This window comes from Leuresthes tenuis, unplaced genomic scaffold (genome assembly GCF_036924035.1).
Source record: "Leuresthes tenuis unplaced genomic scaffold, fLeuTen1.0.hap1 SCAF_19, whole genome shotgun sequence".
NCBI classification, from domain to species: domain Eukaryota; kingdom Metazoa; phylum Chordata; class Actinopteri; order Atheriniformes; family Atherinopsidae; genus Leuresthes; species Leuresthes tenuis.
In genome coordinates, this window is record NW_027325373.1 from 33,441,856 (window position 1) to 33,465,036 (window position 23,181).

Sequence of the window (23,181 nt, forward strand, 5' to 3'; positions counted from 1 at the left end):
ATTGATAAATACAAGCCGAACATCGCTGCTGCCGCTTTTGATAATTTATGGTTGGGCATTCACACCTACTTGCAGTCGAACACCTTCTCATCCACTTATGATCATGTGCGGTTGGGCTTTCGCACCTTTTCTTACCCATTTTTCAGTGACTATGGGTGGACATTCAGACCTTCTTACAGCCGAACACCTCCACTGCCGCTTTTGATGGTGTATAGTCGGGCTTTCGAGCCTTTTCTTCCCCGATTTTTACAAATTATGGTTGGAATTTCACACCTTCTTGTAGCCGAACAACTCCGCTCCCGCTATTGATTGTATACAGTCGGGTATTTGAACCTTTTCTTACCCATTTTTTACAAACTATGGGTGGACATTCAAACCTTCTTGCAGCCGAACACCTCCGCTCCCAGTTTTGCTGGTGTTAAGTCCACATTTAGAGCCTTTTTTCCCCGTTTTTTACAAATTATGGTTGGACATTCAGAACTTCTTGCAGCCGAACAAATCCACTCCTGCTTTTGATGATGTATGATTGGGCATTCATACCCTTTTTTTACCCATTTTTCAGGAATTATGGGTGGACATTCAGACCTTCTTGCAGCCGAAAACCTCCACTCCCGCATTTGATGGTGTATAGTCGGGCATTCTGACCCTTTCTCATCAGCTTTTTGCAAATTATGATCTGACATTCACACCTACTTGCAGCCGAACACCTCCGCTCCCAGTTTTGATGGGGTATAGTCGGCCTTTCGAGCCTTTTTTCCCCCGCTTTTTACAAACCATGGTCGGACTTTCACACCTTCTTGTAGCCGAACAACTCCGCTCCCGCTATTGATTGTGTACAGTTGGGTATTTTAACCCTTTCTTACCCGCTTTTTACCAACTATGGTCGGACATTCACACCGTCTTACAGCGGAACACCTCCGCTCCCGCTTTTGATGGTGTATAGTCGGGCATTCGAACCTTTTCTTACCCGGTTTTTACAAAATATGCTCGGACATTCAAACCTTCTTGTACCCGAATACCTCCACTCCCTCTTTTGATCATACATTGTCGGGCATTCGCACCTTTTCTTACCCGGTTTTTACAAACTATGCTCGGACATTCAAACCTTCTTGTAGCCGAACACATCCACTCCTGCTTTTGATGATGTATGGTTGGGCATTCAAACCTACTTGTTGCCCAATTTTCATTAATTAAGGGTGGACATTCACACCTTGTCGCAGCCAAACACCTCCGCTCTCTGTTTTGATCATGTATGGTTGGACATTCGCACCTTTTCTCACCCGCTTTTGGCAAACTATGGTCGGTCATTCAAAGCTTCCTCTCCACCATACTTGTATGGTGGGATATTCACACCCACTTGCATCCGAAGACCTCCGCCCCCACTTTTGTTGATATTTAGTCGGTCATTCGCACCGTACCCGCTTTTGGCAAACTATGGCCTTCATGCAGCCAAACACCTCTGATCTCGCTTTTGATGAGGTAAGGTTGGTTATTCAGACCTTGCTTCACCTGCTTTTCACCAAATATAGTCGGACATTCACACCTTCTTGCAGCCGAACACTTTCGCTCCCGCTTTTGATGGTGTATAGTCGGGCATTCGAACCTTTTCTTACCCGCTTTTTACCAACTATTGTCGGACATTCACACCTTCGTACAGCTGAACCACCTCCGCTCCCTCCTTTGATGGTGTATGTTCGGGCATTCGAACCTTTTCTTACCCGCTTTTTACAAAATATGCTCGGACATTCAAACCTTCTTGTACCCGAATACCTCCACTCCCTCTTTTGATCATACATTGTCGGGCATTCGCACCTTTTTTTACCCGCTTTTTACAAACCATGGTCGGACTTTCAGACCTTCTTGTACCCGAACACCTCCACTCCCTCTTTTGATCATACATTGTCGGGCATTCGCACCTTTTCTTACCCACTTTTTACAAACCATGGTCGGACTTTCAGACTTTCTTGTAGCCGAACACATCCGCTCCCGCTATTGATTGTGTACAGTCGGGTATTTTAACCTTTTCTTACCCGCTTTTTACCAACTATTGTCGGACATTCACACCTTCGTACAGCGGAACACCTCCGCTCCCTCCTTTGATGGTGTATGTTCGGGCATTCGAACCTTTTCTTACCCGCTTTTTACAAACTATGCTCGGACATTCAAACCTTCTTGTAGCCGAACACATCCACTCCTGCTTTTGATGATGTATGGTTGGGCATTCAAACCTACTTGTTGCCCAATTTTCATTAATTAAGGGTGGACATTCACACCTTGTCGCAGCCAAACACCTCCGCTCTCTGTTTTGATCATGTATGGTTGGACATTCGCACCTTTTCTCACCCGATTTTGGCAAACTATGGTCGGTCATTCAAAGCTTCCTCTCCACCATACTTGTATGGTGGCATATTCACACCCACTTGCATCCGAAGACCTCCGCCCCCACTTTTGTTGATATTTAGTCGGTCATTCGCACCTTACCCGCTTTTGGCAAACTGTGGCCTTCATGCAGCCAAACACCTCTGATCTCGCTTTTGATGAGGTAAGGTTGGTTATTCAGACCTTGCTTCACCTGCTTTTCACCAAATATAGTCGGACATTCACACCTTCTTGCAGCCGAACACTTTCACTCCACCTTTTAGTGTTCTACCACACCTTTTTTTTCACCGCATTTTATAGATTATGGTTGTAAATTCTCAACCACTCTCATCCGAAGACCTCTCCTTCCGCTTTTGTTAATATATTTGAACTTTAGTCGGACATTCACACCTTCTTGCAGCTGAACCACCTCCGCTCCCTGTTTTGATCATGTATGGTCTGGCAATACTACCTTTTCTTACCCGTTTGTGAGTAATTATGGCTGGACATTCACACCTACTCACAGCCGAACAACTCCGTTACCGCATTTGATGGTGTATATTCGGTCATTCTCACCCTTTCTCATCAGCTTTTTGCAAATTATGCTCTGACATTCACACCTACTTGCAGTCGAACAGCTCTGCTCCCACTTTTGATTATGTTTGGTTAGATATTCAAACCTTTTCTTAACTGCTTTTTACAAACCATGGTTGGACTTTCACACCTTCTCTTAGCTGAACAACTCCGCTCCCTCTTTTGATTGTGTACAGTGGGGTGTTTTAACCTTTTCTTACCCGCTTTTAACCAACTATGGTCGGACATTCACACCTTCTTGTAGCCGAACACATCCACTCCTGCTTTTGATGATGTATGGGTGGACATTGACACCTTCTTGCAGCTGAACACCTCCTCTCCCACTTATGATCATGTGCGGTTTGATATTAAAAAATTTTCTTTCATGTTTTCTAGCAATTATTGATGGACATTCAGACCTTCCTGCAGCTGAACACATCCGCTCCCGCATTTGATGATGTATGGTTGGGCAATCGCAACCTTTTTCAACACATTTTTTAGGAATTATGGGTGGACATTCAGACCTTCTTGCAGCCGAAAACCTCCGCTCCCACTTTTGATCATACATTGTCGGGCATTCGCACCTTGTCTTACCCGCTTTTTACAAACTTTAGTCGGACATTAACACCTTCTTGCAGCTGAACCACCTCCGCTCCCTGTTTTGATCATGTATGGTCTGGCAATACTACCTTTTCTTACCCGTTTGTGAGTAATTATGGCTGGACATTCACACCTACTTGCAGCCGAACACCACCTCTCCCGCTTTTGATGATGTATGGACCGGCATTCTTACCTTTTTTAACACATTTTTCAGCAATTATGGTTGGAGATTCACACCTACTCACAGCCGAACACCTCCGCTCCCGCATTTGATGGTGTATATTCGGGCATACGAACCTGTTCTTACCCGCTTTTTACAAACCATGGTCGGACTTTCACACCTTCTTGTAGCTGAACAACTCCGCTCCCTCTTTTGATTGTGTACAGTCGAGCATACAAACCTGTTCTTATTCGCTTTTTACAAACTATGGTCGGACACTCAAACCTTCTTGTAGCCGAACACATCCACTCCTGCTTTTGATGATGTATGGTTGGGCATTCGCAACTTTTGTTACCCATTTTTCAGTAATTATGGGTGGATATTCACACCTTCTTGCAGCTGAACACCTCCTCTCCCGCTTATGATTATGTGCGGTTTGAAATTAGAAAATTTTCTTTCATGTTTTAAAGCAATTATTGATGGACATTCAAACCTTCTTGTAGCCGAACACATCCACTCCTGCTTTTGATGATGTATGGGTGGACATTGACACCTTCTTGCAGCTGAACACCTCCTCTCCCGCTTATGATCATGTGCGGTTTGATATTCAAAAATTTTCTTTCATGTTTTCTAGCAATTAGTGATGGACATTCAGACCTTCTTGCAGCTAAACACATCTGCTCCCGCATTTGATGATGTATGGTTGGGCAATACTACCTTTTCTTACCCATTTGTGAGTAATTATGGCTGGACATTCACACCTACTTGCAGCCGAACACCACCTCTCCCGATTTTGATGAGGTATGGACCGGCATTCTTACCTTTTCTAACACATTTTTCAGCAATTATGGTTGGAGATTCACACCTACTCACAGCCGAACACCTCCGCTCCCGCATTTGATGGTGTATATTCGGGCATACGAACCTGTTCTTACCCGCTTTTTACAAACCATGGTCGGACTTTCACACCTTCTTGTAGCTGAACAACTCCGCTCCCTCTTTTGATGGTGTATGGTCGGGCATACGAACCTGTTCTTACCCGCTTTTTACAAACCATAGTCGGACTTTCACACCTTCTTGTAGCTGAACAACTCCGCTCCCTCTTTTGATTGTGTACAGTCGGGTATTTTAACCTTTTCTTACCCGCTTTTTACCAACTATGGTCGGACATTCACACCTTCTTAAAGCGGAACACCTCCGCTCCCTCTTTTGATGGTGTATGTTCGGGAATTCGCACCTTTTCTTAACCATTTTTCAGTAATTATTGGTGGACATTCAGACCTTGTAGCTGAACACCTCCGCTCCCGCATTTGATGGTGTATATTCGGGCATACGAACCTGTTCTTACCCGCTTTTTACAAACCATAGTCGGACTTTCACACCTTCTTGTAGCCAAATAACTCCGCTCCCGCTTTTGATTGTGTACAGTCGGGTATTTTAACCTTTTCTTACCCGCTTTTTACCAACTATGGTCGGACATTCACACCGTCTTACAGCGGACCACCTCCGCTCCCTCTTTTGATGATGCATGGTCTGGCATTCGCACCTTTTCTTTACCATTTTTCAGTAATTATTGATGGACATTCACACCGTCTTACAGCGGAACACCTCCGCTCCCTCTTTTGATGATGTATGGTTGAGCATTCGCACCTTTTCTTACCCATTTTTTACAAACTATGGTCGGACATTCACACCTTCTTGCAGCTGAACACCTCCTCTCCCGCTTATGATCATGTGTGGTGTGATATTCGAAAATTTTCTTTCATGTTTTCTAGCAATTATTGATGGACATTCAGACCTTCTTGCAGCTGAACACCTCCGCTCCCGCTTTTGATGATGTATAGTCGGGCTTTCGAGCCTTTTCTTCCCCGGTTTTTACAAATTATTTTTGGACATTCAGACCTTCTTGCAGCCGAAAACCTCCGCTCCCTCTTTTGATCATACATTGTCGGGCATTCGCACCTTTTCTTACCCGCTTTTTACAAACCAGGGTCGGACTTTCACACCTTTTAGTAGCCGAACAACTCCGCTCCCGCTATTGATTGTGTACAGTCGGGTATTTTCACCTTTTCTTACCCGCTTTTTACCAACTATGGTCGGACATTCACACCTTCTTACAGCGGAACACATCCACTCCTGCTTTTGATGATGTATGGTTGGGCATTCGTACCTTTTCTTACCCATTTTGCAGTAATTATGGGTGGACATTCATACTTTCTTGCATTTGAACACCTCCTCTCCAGCTGTTGATGGTGTATAGTCGGGCTTTCGAGCCTTTTCTTCCCCGATTTTTACAAATTATGGATGGACATTCACACCTACTTGCAGCCGAATACTTCCGCTCCACCTTTTAGTGATGTATGGTTGGCATTTGCACCTTTTCTTACCCTCTTTTTATACTGATTGCTGAAGATTAAGTTGTTCTTTCTCAAACTACAAAATTTTTTTAATTGTTGAAACTTGATTTGAAGTGGATAAATAAGGAGGACAAACAGTTTTAAGTCAGGCTGATAGAAGGAATTAATTTTATAGCAAAATCTGTATTTCGTCATATGTCGAGCGATGCTTATTGCTGAAGAAGTTCTTTCTCATTCTACAAAGTACAACGTTGTTTATCGTTGAAACTTGATTAGACATGAATAAATATGAAGGACTAAGCAGTCTTAACTTGGTTAGAGTTAAGGAATTCGTTTTATAGGAGAATCCGAATTTGTGCATAACTCGTAAAATAGAGCTTATTTTCGGATTCCTGATTCAAAGTATGTCCAGACTTCTTATGTTGTCAGTTGCTATATATGAATAAGTGGGTAGCTACTGACAAGCATTAAGCATGTCACACAGCCCAAACATATAACATTTCAGGACACACCACACAGTTAACAACCACAGTGAAGTGTCAAAGCCCAAACATGTAACATTCAACAGGACACTTACACAACACATTCAAATCAAACAGTCAGACAACATACAAGAACATATACCCCGGCCGGCATTGCTCCCTGCCTATTTTCCTACAGCTCACTATGTGTGCGCACACCTTTATTCACAAACTCTTCAACTTATACTCTTTTACCAAAGCTGCTACAGCTCGATTGGCCGAATACCCTTAGATCCTATTTCGGTGAATTTGACATCTGCCTTACATGTAACAGATTAGCGGTTTAGCAGTTTTAATTTAGTTTGAGTGAAGGAATTCATTTTATAGCAAAATCCGAAATCGTGAAGCACTCATGAAAGTAAGCTTATTCTCGGATTCCTGAAACTTTAGATTTTCTCTTTCTTTTACTGCAAAGTACAACGTTGTTTTTTTTGTTTAAATCTTTCTAGACATGGTAAATATGAAGGACAAAGCAGTTTTAACATAGTTTGAGTGAAGGAATTAATTTTATAGATAAAATCCCAAGAGTCAGCTGAGAAAAGAGAGTGAATGCGAAGTAGACTTTAACACGGCTCTGGGAGCGAGCCGAGTGCGGGCTAACCGGGAGAATTGCATGAAAGAAACGCGACACCGAATGAGCGGTCAGAACAAAGCCTCAATACGGTGTTCCCGTGGTGTTTTTGTTGCTGCCTTGTCTTTTGCACAGAGTAAAAGACAAGGCAGCCATCGAATAGGGCCCGATTGTTCCTACTTGGTCAGCCGAGGAGCAAGGGGGGGGGAGCAAGCGTCTCAACCAAGCAAAGCTCACCATGGGGAAGGCGGCTATGCCAACTAGCCTGATGCCCTGCTCCCGCAGTGACGGATAATCGTACTCTGGTTTCTCTTCATAACATACAAGTCTTTCGCCTTTTACTAAAGACTTCCGTGGAGAGCAGCACTAATGAGTTGTTCCTATTTTTGGCAGGCTTTACCTTTGCGGGTGAAGCCCTTTCTGTCTGTCTTGCTGGAGCATGCGGGAGTGCAAAGTTATACCATTTAAAAGGGCTGAAGAGTGCTCAGTGCAGCGGGTGGGCGGAGGTGCAACGTGACACTCTGGCCACCTATGGCCATAAAAAGAACACTGCTACAAGTGCGCATTGTGCCAGCAAGGGCCCTTGGACCTGAAACAGTGGACAGTTATCGCTTCTCGGCCTTTTGGCTAAGATCAAGTGTAGTATCTGTTCTTATCAGTTTAATATGTCCTCTATACGAGGACTACATATTAAATGGATTTTTAAGAATAGGAGTTGAAAAAGAAGCTTGCTCCGTTCACTCCAAGCATCGACCCAGTACTGCAGTGCCGCTGGGAACGGTGCGCTTTCCTCTGCTCTTGTGAAAAAGCAAACAGCGGTGCAGGATGGAAGTTTCAGGGAGCCCAAGATGAAACTTTCTTTTAATCTGCTGAGAAAAGAGAGTGAATGTGAAGTAGACTTTAACACGGCTCTGGGAGCGAGCCGAGTGCGGGCTAACCGGGAGAATTGCTTGAAAGAAACGCGACACCGAATGAGCGGTCAGAACAAAGCCTCAATACGGTGTTCCCGTGGTGTTTTTGTTGCTGCCTTGTCTTTTGCACACAGTAAAAGACAAGGCAGCCATCGAATAGGGCCCGATTGTTCCTACTTGGTCAGCCGAGGAGCAAGGGGGGGGGAGCAAGCGTCTCAACCAAGCAAAGCTCACCATGGGGAAGGTGGCTATGCCAACTAGCCTGATGCCCTGCTCCCGCAGTGACGGATAATCCTACTCTGGTTTCTCTTCATAACATACAAGTCTTTCGCCTTTTACTAAAGACTTCCGTGGAGAGCAGCACTAATGAGTTGTTTCTATTTTTGGCAGGCTTCTGCAGGAAGCCCGTCTAAACCCGGAGCTCGACTTCTCTTAAAACCTGTTAGGCATTTTTTTAACTCTAAAGCAGTAAAATCCTGTGTCAAGTGTGCATTCTCTTTTACGGTTTTGTCAACGAATTTTAAAATTTCTGTCGATGTTTCCAAGTGCACTGGTTTCTCTTTGTACATGTTACTATAAAAGGTATGTACAGTTTCAATCATCTCTTGTGTGGATTTAGTTAAAAACCCATCTTCTCTTTTTAGATTTTGAATACACTCCTTTTTATTTATAACTTTCTTAAAAAAGTACCGTGTGCATTTTTCACCTTCCTCAATTTCCTGCTCCCTGCTTCTTACAAAAATTCCTTTACTCTTTATTTCTGCTAAAACTGACATTTCCTTTTTGACATCTTTGATTTCTTCTTTAAAGTCTATGCCACACTGATTTAGTTTAAAGTAGCGCTGTAAGCGTGTCTGTAGTCCCATCATACATCTATTCTCTTTCCTTTTTTTACGTTTAACTTGCTGTTTAAAAATAGTCTGGGTCGTTTCCTTCACCATTTCCCACCATTGTGCATGTGTTTCATAGAGGTCTTGAAGGGTCTGCCACTCTTTATAACATTCCCTGTACTGACTGACTATGATTTCATCCTCCAACAGGGAACAGTTGAGTTTCCACAGACCACTTCCTACCATCACACCAGAAGGGGGTGAAAGGGTGCAGGAGAGCATAAGGTGGTCTGAAAAGAAAACAGGGGTTAATCTAACATCAGTGGGTGAGCAATCTCTAGTAAAGAAATAATCAATGCGAGAGGCTCTGGTGCCATCATGACTAAACCAGGTGAAGCCCTCCTCTCTGGGATGCATGGTTTTAAAACAGTCAGTAAGCTTAAAATCCCTGCATATGCCCTGAAGTAAAATCGAAGTCTTATCCACTTTAAAATCTACCCCTGCTCTTTTTCTATCTTTCCTGCTCAAAATACAGTTAAAATCCCCTCCTACAACTAAAGGTACTTGCCCTAGCATGTAAAGCTGTATATTTTCTAAAAGGTCATAGCTTTAATTTTTTCCATTGAAAGCATAAATATTTAAGAAGTTAAAGTCTTGCCCCATAAAATTCAAGTGTGCTAAAAGTGCCCGTCCGTCTCTCACCACTGTGCTATCTTTCACCAGAACATGCGGATTTTTAATTAGAATGGCCACACCATGATTTTTATTTTGATTTGAGCCACTCCATATCGATAAATGGGGCCACATTTCCTCCCATTGTCTATGGTTTTTTAAAAAAGGTAGTCCACATTCTTGTATTAAAAACACATCTGATTTTATGGAGTCTAAGAAGGATAAAATACTCTGGGCTCTTGTCTTTGATTTCACACTTCTATAAAGTAGAGTCACTATTCCCACTCTGTGTGCTCATAGTGCAGAGTGTAGAGAAAAGAAAGCCGTTTTGGTGTCACGGGTGTTGTGATTTATGGTTTTTTAAAAAAGGTAGTCCACATTCTTGTATTAAAAACACATCTGATTTTATGGAGTCTAAGAAGGACTACGCTGTTTCGCTGACTTGATTGTCACAAGAAACAAAGTGTGTTTGATAAGATCCGACCATTTTATTACGGGAGGATCAGTATGTATGGATTCTGATGTGACTGATAAACCCATTCGTATCTTAAGCATAATCTAATACGTGAGACAATGCCCTGGCACACAATCAAAAAAAAAAGAGAGAGAGCGGTTTTGTGTCCCCACAGTCCATAATGTAGAAAAGAGAGAAAAAAGCCTTTCTGATTTGGTGTGTGTGCTCATAGTGCAGAGTGTAAAGAAAAGAAAGCCGTTTTGGTGTCACGGGTGTTGTGACTTACACACACACATTTCTAAATTGAGAAAGGAAATTATTTTAGAGGAAGCACTAGAGTTTAGATCCGACATTTGTTGATAGGCATTCATTTATTTCTTCACTTCTGATGAAGTTTCAAAAATAAACAACAAACTTTGTATTATGAGAAAGAACCAGACTCATCATCGCTATTTTACGAGTTATGCACGAATTCGGATTCTCCTATAAAACTAATTCCTTAACTCAAACCAAGTTAAGACTACTTTGTCCTTCATATTTATTCATGTCTAATCAAGTTTCAACGATAAACAACGTTGTACTTTGTAGAATGAGAAAGAACTTCTTCAGCAATAAGCATCTCTCGACATATGACGAAGTACAGATTTTGCTATAAAATTAATTCCTTCTATCAGTCTGACTTAAAACTGTTTGTCCTCCTTATTTATCCACTTCAAATCAAGTTTAAACAATTAAAAACATTTAGTTTTAGAAAGTACAACTTAATCTTCAGCAATCAGTATAAAAAGAGGTGCAAATGCCAACCATACATACCTAAAAGGTGGAGCGGAAGTATTCAGCTGCAAGTAGGTGTGAATGTTCGACCATAATTTGTAAAAAGCGGGTAAGAAAAGGTTCGAATGCCCGACTATATATTAACAAAAGCGGGAGGAGAGGTCTTCGGAAGAGAGTGAGTGAGAATTTCCAACCATAATCTATAAAATACGGTGAAAAAAAAGGTGTGAATGCCTCATAGAACACTAAAAGGTGGAGCGGAAGTGTTCGGCTGCAAGAAGGTGTGAATGTCCGACTATATTTGGTGAAAAGCAGGTGAAGCAAGGTCTGAATGCCCAACCTTACATCATCAAAAGTGAGATCAGAGGTGTTTGGCTGCAAGAAGGCCATAGTTTGCCAAAAGCGGGTAAGGTGCGAATGACCGACTAAATATCAACAAAAGTGGGGGCGGAGGTCTTCGGATGCAAGTGGGTGTGAATATCCCACCATACAAGTATGGTGGAGAGGAAGCTGTGAATGGCCGACCATAGTAAAAGGCGGGTGAGAGAAGGTGCGAATGTCAAACCATACATAATCAAAACAGGGAGCGGAGGTGTTCCGCTGTAAGACGGTGTGAATGTCCAACCATAGATGGTAAAAAGCGGGTAAGAAAAGGTTAAATTACCCGACTGTACACAATCAAAAGAGGGAGCGGAGTTGTTCAGCTAAGAGAAGGTGTGAAAGTCCGACCTTAGTTTGTAAAAAGCGGGTAAGAAAAGGTTTGTATGCCCGAATATACACCATCAAAAGCGGTAGCAGAGGTGTTCGGCTGCAAGATATTGTGAACGTCCGACCAAAGTTTGTAAAAAGCAGTTAAGAAAAGGTTCGAATATCTAACCAAACATAATCAAAAGCGGGAGCAGAGCTGTTCGACTGCAAGTAGGTGTGAATGTCAGATCATAATTTGCAAAAAGCTGATGAGAAAGGATGAGAATGCCCGACTATACACCATCAAATGCGGTGGCGGAGTTGTTCGGCTGTGAGTAGGTGTGAATCTCCGACCATAATTGCTGAAAAATGTGTTAGATAAGGTAAGAATGCCGGTCCATACATCATCAAAAGCGGGAGAGGTGGTGTTCGGGTGCAAGTAGGTGTGAATGTCCACCCACAATTCCTGAAAAATGGGTAAAAAAAGGTGCGAATGCCTAACAATACATTATCAAAAGCAGGTGTGAATGTCAGATCATAATTTGCAAAAAAGCTGGTGAGAAAGGGTGTGAATGCCCGACTATACACCATCAAATGCGGGAGCGGAGGTGTTCGGCTGCAAAAAGGTGTGACTGTTCGACTAAAGTTTGTAAAAAGTGGGTAAGACAAGGTGCGAATGCCTGACAATGTATGATCAAAAGCAGGAGCGGAGGTGTTCAGCTGCAAGAAGGTCTAAATGTCCATCAATAATTGCTAGAAAACATGAAAGAAAATTTTCGAAAATCAAACCGCACATGATCATAAGTGGGATAGGAGGTGTTCAGCTGCAAGAAGGTGTGAATGTCCACCCATAATTCCTGAAAAATGGGTAAAAAAAAGGTGCGAATGCCCAACCATACATCATCAAAAGCAGGAGTGCATGTGTTCGGCTACAAGAAGGTGTGAACGTCCAACCAAAGTTTGTAAAAAGCAGTTAAGAAAAGGTTCGAATATCTAACCAAACATAATCAAAAGCGGGAGCAGAGCTGTTCGACTGCAAGTAGGTGTGAATGTCAGATCATAATTTGCAAAAAGCTGATGAGAAAGGATGAGAATGCCCGACTATACACCATCAAATGCGGTGGCGGAGTTGTTCGGCTGTGAGTAGGTGTGAATCTCCGACCATAATTGCTGAAAAATGTGTTAGATAAGGTAAGAATGCCGGTCCATACATCATCAAAAGCGGGAGAGGTGGTGTTCGGGTGCAAGTAGGTGTGAATGTCCACCCACAATTCCTGAAAAATGGGTAAAAAAAGGTGCGAATGCCTAACAATACATTATCAAAAGCAGGTGTGAATGTCAGATCATAATTTGCAAAAAAGCTGATGAGAAAGGGTGTGAATGCCCGACTATACACCATCAAATGCGGGAGCGGAGGTGTTCGGCTGCAAAAAGGTGTGACTGTTCGACTAAAGTTTGTAAAAAGTGGGTAAGACAAGGTGCGAATGCCTGACAATGTATGATCAAAAGCAGGAGCGGAGGTGTTCAGCTGCAAGAAGGTCTAAATGTCCATCAATAATTGCTAGAAAACATGAAAGAAAATTTTCGAAAATCAAACCGCACATGATCATAAGTGGGATAGGAGGTGTTCAGCTGCAAGAAGGTGTGAATGTCCACCCATAATTCCTGAAAAATGGGTAAAAAAAAGGTGCGAATGCCCAACCATACATCATCAAAAGCAGGAGTGCATGTGTTCGGCTACAAGAAGGTGTGAACGTCCAACCAAAGTATGTAAAAAGCAGTTAAGAAAAGGTTCGAATATCCAACCAAACATAATCAAAAGCGGGAGCAGAGCTGTTCGACTGCAAGTAGGTGTGAATGTCAGATCATAATTTGCAAAAAGCTGATGAGAAAGGGTGAGAATGCCTGACTATACACCATCAAATGCGGGAGCGGAGTTGTTCGGCTGTGAGTAGATGTGAATCTCCGACCATAATTGCTGAAAAATGTGTTAGAAAAGGTAAGAATGCCGGTCCATACATCATCAAAAGTGGGAGAGGTGGTGTTCAGCTGCAAGTAGGTGTGAATGTCCAGCCATAATTACTCACAAACGGGTAAGAAAAGGTAGTATTGCCAGACCATACATGATCAAAAGCGGGAGAGGTGGTGTTCGGCTGCAAAAAGGTGTGACTGTTCGACTAAAGTTTGTAAAAAGTGGGTAAGACAAGGTGCGAATGCCTGACAATGTATGATCAAAAGCGGAAGCGGAGGTGGTTCAGCTGCAAGAAGGTTTGAATGTCCGACTATATTTGGTGAAAAGCAGGTGAAGCAAGGTCTGAAACCCAACCTTACATCATCAAAAGTGAGATCAGAGTTGTTTGGCTTCAAGAAGGCCATAGTTTGCCAAAAGCGGGTAAGGTGCAAATGACCGACTAAATATCAACAAAAGTGGGGGCAGAGGTCTTCGGATGCAAGTGGGTGTTAATATCCTACTATACAAGTATGGTGGAGAGGAAGCTGTGAATGGCTGACAATAGTAAAAAGCGGGTGAGAAAAGGTGCGAATGTCCAACCATACATGATTAAAACAGGGAGCGGAGGTGTTTGGCTGCGACAAGGTTTGAATGTCCACCCATAATTAATGAAAAGCGGGCAACAAATAGGTTCGAATGCCCAACCATACATCATCAAAAGCAGGAGTGGATGTGTTCGGCTACAAGAATGTTTGAATATCCGACCATAGTTTGTAAAAAGCGGGTAAGAATAGGTTTGAATGCCCAACCATACACCATCAAAAGAGGGAGCGGAGGTGTTCCGCTGTAAGAAGGTGTTAATGTCCGACCATAGTTGGTTAAAAGCGGGTAAGAAAAGGTTAAAATACCCGACTGTACACAATCAATAGCGGGAGTGGAGTTGTTCGGCTATTAAAAGGTATGAAAGTCCGACCATGGTTTGTAAAAAGCGGGTAAGAAAAGGTGCGAATGCCCAACAATGTATGATCAAAAGAGGGAGCCGAGGTTTTCGGCTGCAAGAAGGTCTGAATGTCCATCAATATTTACTGAAAAATGGTTAAGAAAAGGTGCGAATGCCAAACCATACATCATCAAAAGAGGGAGTGGAGGTGGTCCGCTGTAAGACGGTGTGAATGTCCGACCATAGTTGGTAAAAAGCGGGTAAGAAAAGGTTAAAATACCCGACAGTACACAATCAATTGCGGGAGCGGAGTTGTTCGGCTACAAGAAGGTGTGAAAGTCCGACCATGGTTTGTAAAAAGTGGGTAAAAAAAGGTTAGAATGCCCGAATATATACCATCAAAAGCGGAAAGGGAGGTGTTTGGCTGCAAGAAGGTGTGAACGTCCGACCAAAGTTTGTAAAAAGCAGTTTAGAAAAGGTTCGAATATCCAACCAAACATAATCAAAAGCGGGAGAAGAGAAGAGCTGTTCGACAAGTGGGTGTGAATATCCTACTATACAAGTATGGTGGAGAGGAAGCTGTGAATGGCCGACAATGGTAAAAAGCGGGTGAGAAAAGGTGCGACTGTCAAACCATACATGATCAAAACAGGGAGCGGAAGTGTTTGGCTGCGACAAGGTGTGATTGTCCACCCATAAGTAATGAAAAGCGGGCAACAAGTAGGTTCAAGTCAATCTAGACATTGATAAATATGAATGAAAAAGCAGTTTTAACTTGGTTTGAGTGAATGAATTCATTTTATACATAAAATCCGAAATCATGCAGAACTCATGAAAATAAGCTTATTCTTGGAATCCTAAAACTTTTGATTTGCTCTTTCTTTTACTGCAAAGTACAACGTTGTTTTTTGTTTAAATCTATCAAGACATTGATAAATATGAAGATAAAAGCCGTTTTAACATAGTTTGGGTGAAGGAATTAATTTTATAGATAAAATCCCAAATCATGCAGAACTCCTCAAAAGGGACGTATGGCTTAATCACAAGTGTGGTTCTTTCTCATTCAGGGTAATATGAGGATGTTTATGCTTGAAATATATGTAGAAATTGGTACATATGAAGGACAAAGCAGTTTTAACTTGGTTTGAGTGAAGGAATTCATTTTATACATAAAATCCCAAATCATGCAGAACGTATGAAAATAAGCTTATTCTCGGATTCCTGATCCTTCAGTTTTGTTCTTTCTTCTACTGCAAAATCCAATGTTGTTCTTTGTTGAAATCGATCTAGACATTGATAAATATGAAGTTAAAAGCAGTTTTCACTTGGTTTGAGTGAATTAATTCATTTTATACATAAAATCCGAAATCATGCAGAACTCATGAAAATAAGCTTATTCTCGGATTCCTAAAACTTTTGATTTGCTCTTTCTTTTACTACAAAGTACAACGTTGTTTTTTTGTTTAAATCTATCAAGACATTGATAAATATGAAGGTAAAAGCCGTTTTAACATAGTTTGACTGAAGGAATTAATTTTATAGATAAAATCCCAAATCATGCAGAACTCCTCAAAAGGGACGTATGGCTTAATCACAAGTGTGGTTCTTTCTCATTCAGGGTAATATGAGGATGTTTATGCTTGAAATATATGTAGAAATTGGTACATATGAAGGTCAAAGCAGTTTTAACTTGGTTTGAGTGAAGGAATTAATTTTATACATAAAATCCCAAATCACGCAGAACGTATGAAAAGAAGCTTATTCTCGGATTCCTGATCCTTCAGTTTTGTTCTTTCTTCTACTGCAAAATCCAATGTTGTTCTTTGTTGAAATCGATCTAGACATTTATAAATATGAAGTTAAAAGCAGTTTTCGCTTGGTTTGAGTGAATGAATTCATTTTATACATAAAATCCGAAATCATGCAGAACTCATGAAAATAAGCTTATTCTCGGATTCCTAAAACTTTTGATTTGCTCTTTCTTTTACTGCAAAGTACAACGTTGTTTTTTTGTTTAAATCTATCGAGACATTGATAAATATGAAGGTAAAAGCCGTTTTAACATAGTTTGGGTGAAGGAATTAATTTTATAGAAAAAATCCCAAATCATGCAGAACTCCTAAAAAGGGCATATGTTTTCATCACAAGTGTGGTTCTTTCTCATTCAGGGTAATATGAGGAAGTTTATGCTTGAAATATATGTAGAAATGGGTACATATGAAGGACAAAGCAGTTTTGACTTAGTTTGAGTGAAGCAATTCATTTTATAGCAAAATCCGAAATCGTAAAGAACTCATGAAAGCAAGCTTATACTCGCATTCCTGAAACTTTAGATTTGCTCTTTCTTTTACTGCAAAGTAAAACGTTTTTTTTTTTTTAAATCTATCTAAACATTGATAAATACAAGCCGAACATCGCTGCTGCCGCTTTTGATAATTTATGGTTGGGCATTCACACCTACTTGCAGTCGAACACCTTCTCATCCACTTATGATCATGTGCGGTTGGGCTTTCGCACCTTTTCTTACCCATTTTTCAGTGACTATGGGTGGACATTCAGACCTTCTTACAGCCGAACACCTCCACTGCCGCTTTTGATGGTGTATAGTCGGGCTTTCGAGCCTTTTCTTCCCCGATTTTTACAAATTATGGTTGGAATTTCACACCTTCTTGTAGCCGAACAACTCCGCTCCCGCTATTGATTGTATACAGTCGGGTATTTTAACCTTTTCTTACCCATTTTTTACAAACTATGGGTGGACATTCAAACCTTCTTGCAGCCGAACACCTCCGCTCCCAGTTTTGCTGGTGTTAAGTCCACCTTTAGAGCCTTTTTTCCCCGTTTTTTACAAATTATGGTTGGACATTCAGAACTTCTTGCAGCCGAACAAATCCACTCCTGCTTTTGATGATGTATGATTGGGCATTCACACCCTTTTTTTACCCATTTTTCAGGAATTATGGGTGGACATTCAGACCTTCTTGCAGCCGAAAACCTCCGCTCCCTGTTTTGATCATGTATGGTCTGGCAATACTACCTTTTCTTACCCGTTTATGAGTAATTATGGCTGGACATTCACACCTACTTGCAGCCGAACACAACTTTTCCCGCTTTTGATTACTCACACGCGAACAGCTCCGCTCCCGCATTTGATGGTGTATAGTCGGGCATTCTGACCCTTTCTCATCAGCTTTTTGCAAATTATGATCTGACATTCACACCTACTTGCAGCCGAACACCTCCGCTCCCAGTTTTGATGGGGTATAGTCGGCCTTTCGAGCCTTTTTTCCCCCGCTTTTTACAAAATATGAAAATACTTTCTTGTAGCCGAACACATCCGCTCCCGCTATTGATTGTGTACAGTCGGGTATTTTAACCTTTTCTTACCCGCTTTTTACCAACTATTGTCGGACATTCACACCTTCGTACAGCGGAACACCTCCGCTCCCTCCTTTGATGGTGTATGTTCGGGCATTCGAACCTTTTCTTACCCGCTTTTTACAAAATATGCTCGGACATTCAAACCTTCTTGTACCCGAATACCTCCACTCCCTCTTTTGATCATACATTGTCGGGCATTCGCACCTTTTCTTACCCGCTTTTTACAAACCATGGTCGCACTTTCAGACTTTCTTGTAGCCGAACACATCCGCTCCCGCTATTGATTGTGTACAGTCGGGTATTTTAACCTTTTCTTACCCGCTTTTTACCAACTATTGTCGGACATTCACACCTTCGTACAGCGGAACACCTCCGCTCCCTCCTTTGATGGTGTATGTTCGGGCATTCGAACCTTTTCTTACCCCCTTTTTACAAACTATGCTCGGACATTCAAACCTTCTTGTAGCCGAACACATCCACTCCTGCTTTTGATTATGTATGGTTGGGCATTCAAACCTACTTGTTGCCCAATTTTCATTAATTAAGGGTGGACATTCACACCTTGTCGCAGCTAAACACCTCCGCTCTCTGTTTTGATCATGTATGGTTGGACATTCGCACCTTTTCTCACCCGCTTTTGGCAAACTATGGTCGGTCATTCAAAGCTTCCTCTCCACCATACTTGTATGGTGGGATATTCACAACCACTTGCATCCGAAGACCTCCGCCCCCACTTTTGTTGATATTTAGTCGGTCATTCGCACCGTACCCGCTTTTGGCAAACTATGGCCTTCATGCAGCCAAACACCTCTGATCTCGCTTTTGATGAGGTAAGGTTGGTTATTCAGACCTTGCTTCACCTGCTTTTCACCAAATATAGTCGGACATTCACACCTTCTTGCAGCCGAACACTTTCGCTCCCGCTTTTGATGGTGTATAGTCGGGCATTCGAACCTTTTCTTACCCGCTTTTTACCAACTATTGTCGGACATTCACACCTTCGTACAGCTGAACCACCTCCGCTCCCTCCTTTGATGGTGTATGTTCGGGCATTCGAACCTTTTCTTACCCGCTTTTTACAAAATATGCTCCGACATTCAAACCTTCTTGTACCCGAATACCTCCACTCCCTCTTTTGATCATACATTGTCGGGCATTCGCACCTTTTTTTACCCGCTTTTTACAAACCATGGTCGGACTTTCAGACCTTCTTGTAACCGAACACCTCCACTCCCTCTTTTGATCATACATTGTCGGGCATTCGCACCTTTTCTTACCCACTTTTTACAAACCATGGTCGGACTTTCAGACTTTCTTGTAGCCGAACACCTCCGCTCCCGCTATTGATTGTGTACAGTCGGGTATTTTAACCTTTTCTTACCCGCTTTTTACCAACTATTGTCGGACATTCACACCTTCGTACAGCGGAACACCTCCGCTCCCTCCTTTGATGGTGTATGTTCGGGCATTCGAACCTTTTCTTACCCGCCTTTTACTATGGTCGGCCATTCACAGCTTCCTCTCCACCATACTTGTATGGTGGGATATTCACACCCACTTGCATCCGAAGACCTCCGCCCCCACTTTTGTTGATATTTAGTCGGTCATTCGCACCTTACCCGCTTTTGGCAAACTATGGCCTTCTTGCAGCAGAACAGCTCCGCTCCCGCATTTGATGGTGTATTGTCGGGCATTCTGACCCTTTCTCATCAGGTTTTTGCAACTTATGATCTGACATTCACACCTACTTGCAGTCGAACAGCCCTGCTCCCGCTCTTGATTATGTTTGGTTGGATATTCGAACCTTTTCTTAACTACTTTTTAGAAACTTTGGTCGGACGTTCACGTCTTCTTGAAGCCGAACACCTCCGCTTCCGCTTTTGATGGTGTATATTCGGGCATACGAACCTTTTCTTACCCGCTTTATACAAACCAGGGTCGGACTTTCACACCTTTTAGTAGCCGAACAACTCCGCTCCCACTATTGATTGTGTACAGTCGGGTATTTTCACCTTTTCTTACCCGCTTTTTACCAACTATGTTTGGACATTCAAACCTTCTTACAGCGGAACACCTCCGCTCCCTCTTTTTATGGTGTATGTTCGGGCATTCTAACCTTTTCTTACCCGCTTTTTACAAACTATGGTCGGACATTAAAACCTTCTTGTAGCCGAACACATCCACTCCTGCTTTTGATGTTGTATGGTTGGGCATTCGTACCTTTTCTTTCCCATTTTGCAGTAATTATGGGTGGACATTCACACCTTCTTGCATTTGAGCACCTCCTCTCCCGCTTATGATCATGTGCGGTTTGATATTCGAAAATTCTCTTCCATGTTTTCTAGCAATTATTGATGGACATTCAGACCTTCTTGCAGCTGAACACCTCCGCTCCAGCTGTTAATGGTGTATAATCGGGCTTTCGAGCCTTTTCTTCCCCGATTTTTACAAAATATGGATGGACATTCAGACCTTCTTTCAGCCGAAAACCTCCGCTCCCTCTTTAGATCATACATTGTCGGGCATTCGCACCTTTTCTTACCCGCTTTTTACAAACCATGGTCGGACTTTCACACCTTTTAGTAGCGGAACAACTCCGCTCCCGCTATTGATTGTGTACAATCGGGTATTTTAACCTTTTCTTACCTGCTTTTTGCCAACTATGGGCGGACATTCACACCTTCTTACAGCGGAACACCTCCGCTCCCTCCTTTGATGGTGTATGTTCGGGCATTCGAACCTTTTCTTACCCGCTTTTTACAAACTATGGTCAGACATTCACACCTTCTTGCAGCCGAACACTTCCGCTCCACCTTTTAGTGTTCTATGGGGTATTCACACCTTTTTTTTCACCGCATTTTATAGTTTATGGTTGGAAATTCTCACCCACTCTTATCTGAAGACCTCTCTTCCTGCTTTGGTTAATATATAGTCGGGCATTCGACCCTTTTCTTATCCGCTTTTTACAAATTATGGTCGAACATTCACACCTACTTGCAGCCGAACACCTCCGCTCCCGCTTTTGATGGTGTATAGTCGGGCTTTCGAGCCTTTTCTTCCCCGGTTTTTACAAATTATGGTTGGACGTTCAGACCTTGCAGCCGAAAACCTTCGCTCCCTCTTTTGATCATACATTGTCAGGCATTCGCACCTACTTGCAGCCGAATACTTCCGCTCCACCTTTTAGTGATGTATGGTTGGCATTTGCACCTTTTCTTACCCTCTTTTTATATTGATTGCTTAAGATTAAGTTGTTTTTTCTCAAACTACAAAATTTTTTTAATTGTTGAAACTTGATTTGAAGTGAATAAATAAGGAGGACAAACAGTTTTAAGTCAGGCTGATAGAAGGAATTAATTTTATAGCAAAATCTGTATTTCGTCATATGTCGAGAGATGCTTATTGCTGAAGAAGTTCTTTCTCATTCTACAAAGTACAACGTTGTTTATCGTTGAAACTTTATTAGATATGAATAAATATGAAGGACAAAGCAGTCTTAACTTGGTTTGAGTTAAGGAATTCGTTTTATAGGAGAATCCGAATTCGTGCATAACTCGTAAAATAGAGCTTATTTTCGGATTCCTGAAGAATGAGTCTGGTTCTTTCTCATAATACAAAGTTTGTTGTTTATTGTTGAAACTTCATCAGAAGTGAAGAAATTTTAAGTCAGTTTGATAGAAGGATTTAAAAATCTGTATTCCTTCATATCTCCTCGAGAGAAGCTTATTGCTGAAATTTAGGTCTTGTTCTTTTTCATACTACAAAATACAGTGTTGTTTATTGTTGAAACTAGATTAGAAGTAGATAAATATGAAGAACAAAGCAGTTTGAACTTGATTTGAGAGAAGGAATTAATTTTATTGCAAAATCCGAATTCATGCATAACTCGTCAAATAGATAGTGATGTGTCGTTCGTGAGCGATTCGTTCGATATGAACTAATTTTTTATATGACTCGGGAGTAACGAGTTGTCTCAGTGAGTGATTCGTTCATTTTCATTTAGTACCCTTCCTCACCACATGGCAGGCGGCAGCTTCATAAGTTCAGTCAGCAGGACAGGAAACAGTATTGATTCGTTCACCACTCAACTCCTCGGGTGACGGGTCCTCGCACAGGAAACAGTATTGATTCGTTCATGACTCAACTCCTCGGCTGACGGGTGCTCGCACAGGAAACAGTATTGATTCGTTTACTACTCAACTCCTTGGGTCTTCGTTCATTTGTCACCTTTCAAATTCTACGTTTCATTTGACAGGCTGAAGAGCAGTAGGCACAACAGTTCGTTCACAAACCGGATCATTAATCTCATAGACTAATCTACCATCAACCACAATCGACTCTCTAGATGCAGAAAAAGCATTTGATGGAGTGAACTGGAAATTTTTATTCGCAGCATTAAACAAATTCGGGTTTGGGTCACACTTTATCAACTGGATAAGGATATTAAATAGCTCCCCAAATACATGTGTCAGGACAAATGATCAAACTTCTCCAAGCTTCAGTCTGCAGAGAGGTACACGATAGGGTTTCCCACTTTCTCCCTCACTTTTTGCTATTTTCATCAAACCTTTAGCAGCTTCTCTCAGACAAGATAGAAATATTAAAGGCATCCAATCCCAAAATATTGAGCATAAAATAAGTCTTTATGCTGATGATGTATTACTTTTCCTTCAGAACTCACAGACGTCTCTCACTCACACGATCACACTCATAAATAAATTCTCAGCACTTTCTGACTACTCTATCAACTGGTCTAAGACCACAGTTCTGCCCATTAACTGTAGGGTCCAGAATATACCTGCGATCACTTTACAGTCAGGAAATATTAGATATTTAGGCATAAACATTTCCTCCAGGCTCTCAGAGCTAACAAAGCTAAATTAAGTGCAATTATTAAAGAGAGTAGAGGACGATCTCTCTCATTGGAAGTCCTTACCTATATCACTTATGGGGAGAGTTACAACCATTAAAATGATGATACTACCAAAAGTTAACTATATGTTCTCAATGATCCCCATAAAACCATCTGCTACTTGGTTTAAGTCACTAGATTCATGCATCTCCAAATTTCTGTGGAAAAACAAACCACCACGTATTAGTTTAAAAACCCTACAGACAGTGGTGGATTAGATATACCTCATTTTCAGCACTATTCCTTAGCCAATAGGTTACAATATATATCAAAATGGTTTAAACCTTGTTGTTGTCACAGTTCCCAGAGACGTTGTAATCGTTGAGGATTCTATATTCACCCCCTCATTAGAGGCACGTGTTGCAGATTGATGACACTGAATCTTCTTCTCTGTTCATTGCTGGCATCATTCCCAGCATCGTAAGTGTTCGTGGGATTGTTAGCCTCTTCTTCTGGATCTTTACATCGAGCATCCTTTTGTATTTCTGGTTTGTCAGTCCTCTCTCTTCGTTCACCGGAGTCTTCGTCT

At 41.9% G+C, this 23,181-nt stretch overlaps 3 non-coding genes across 3 annotated transcripts; all 3 read left to right on the plus strand.

Moving 5' to 3' along the window:
* Nucleotides 1-7,437: 7,437 nt before the first annotated feature.
* On the plus strand, nt 7,438-7,551 carry LOC140277652 (U5 spliceosomal RNA). The gene has a single exon (XR_011909152.1). It is a non-coding gene; the product is annotated as a U5 spliceosomal RNA (small nuclear RNA).
* A 196-nt stretch (nt 7,552-7,747) lies between these two features.
* On the plus strand, nt 7,748-7,931 carry LOC140277630 (U2 spliceosomal RNA). Its single transcript, XR_011909134.1, has one exon. It is a non-coding gene; the product is annotated as a U2 spliceosomal RNA (small nuclear RNA).
* A 414-nt stretch (nt 7,932-8,345) lies between these two features.
* Nucleotides 8,346-8,458, plus strand: LOC140277645 (U5 spliceosomal RNA). Its single transcript, XR_011909146.1, has one exon. It is a non-coding gene; the product is annotated as a U5 spliceosomal RNA (small nuclear RNA).
* The last annotated feature ends 14,723 nt before the right edge of the window (nt 8,459-23,181 follow it).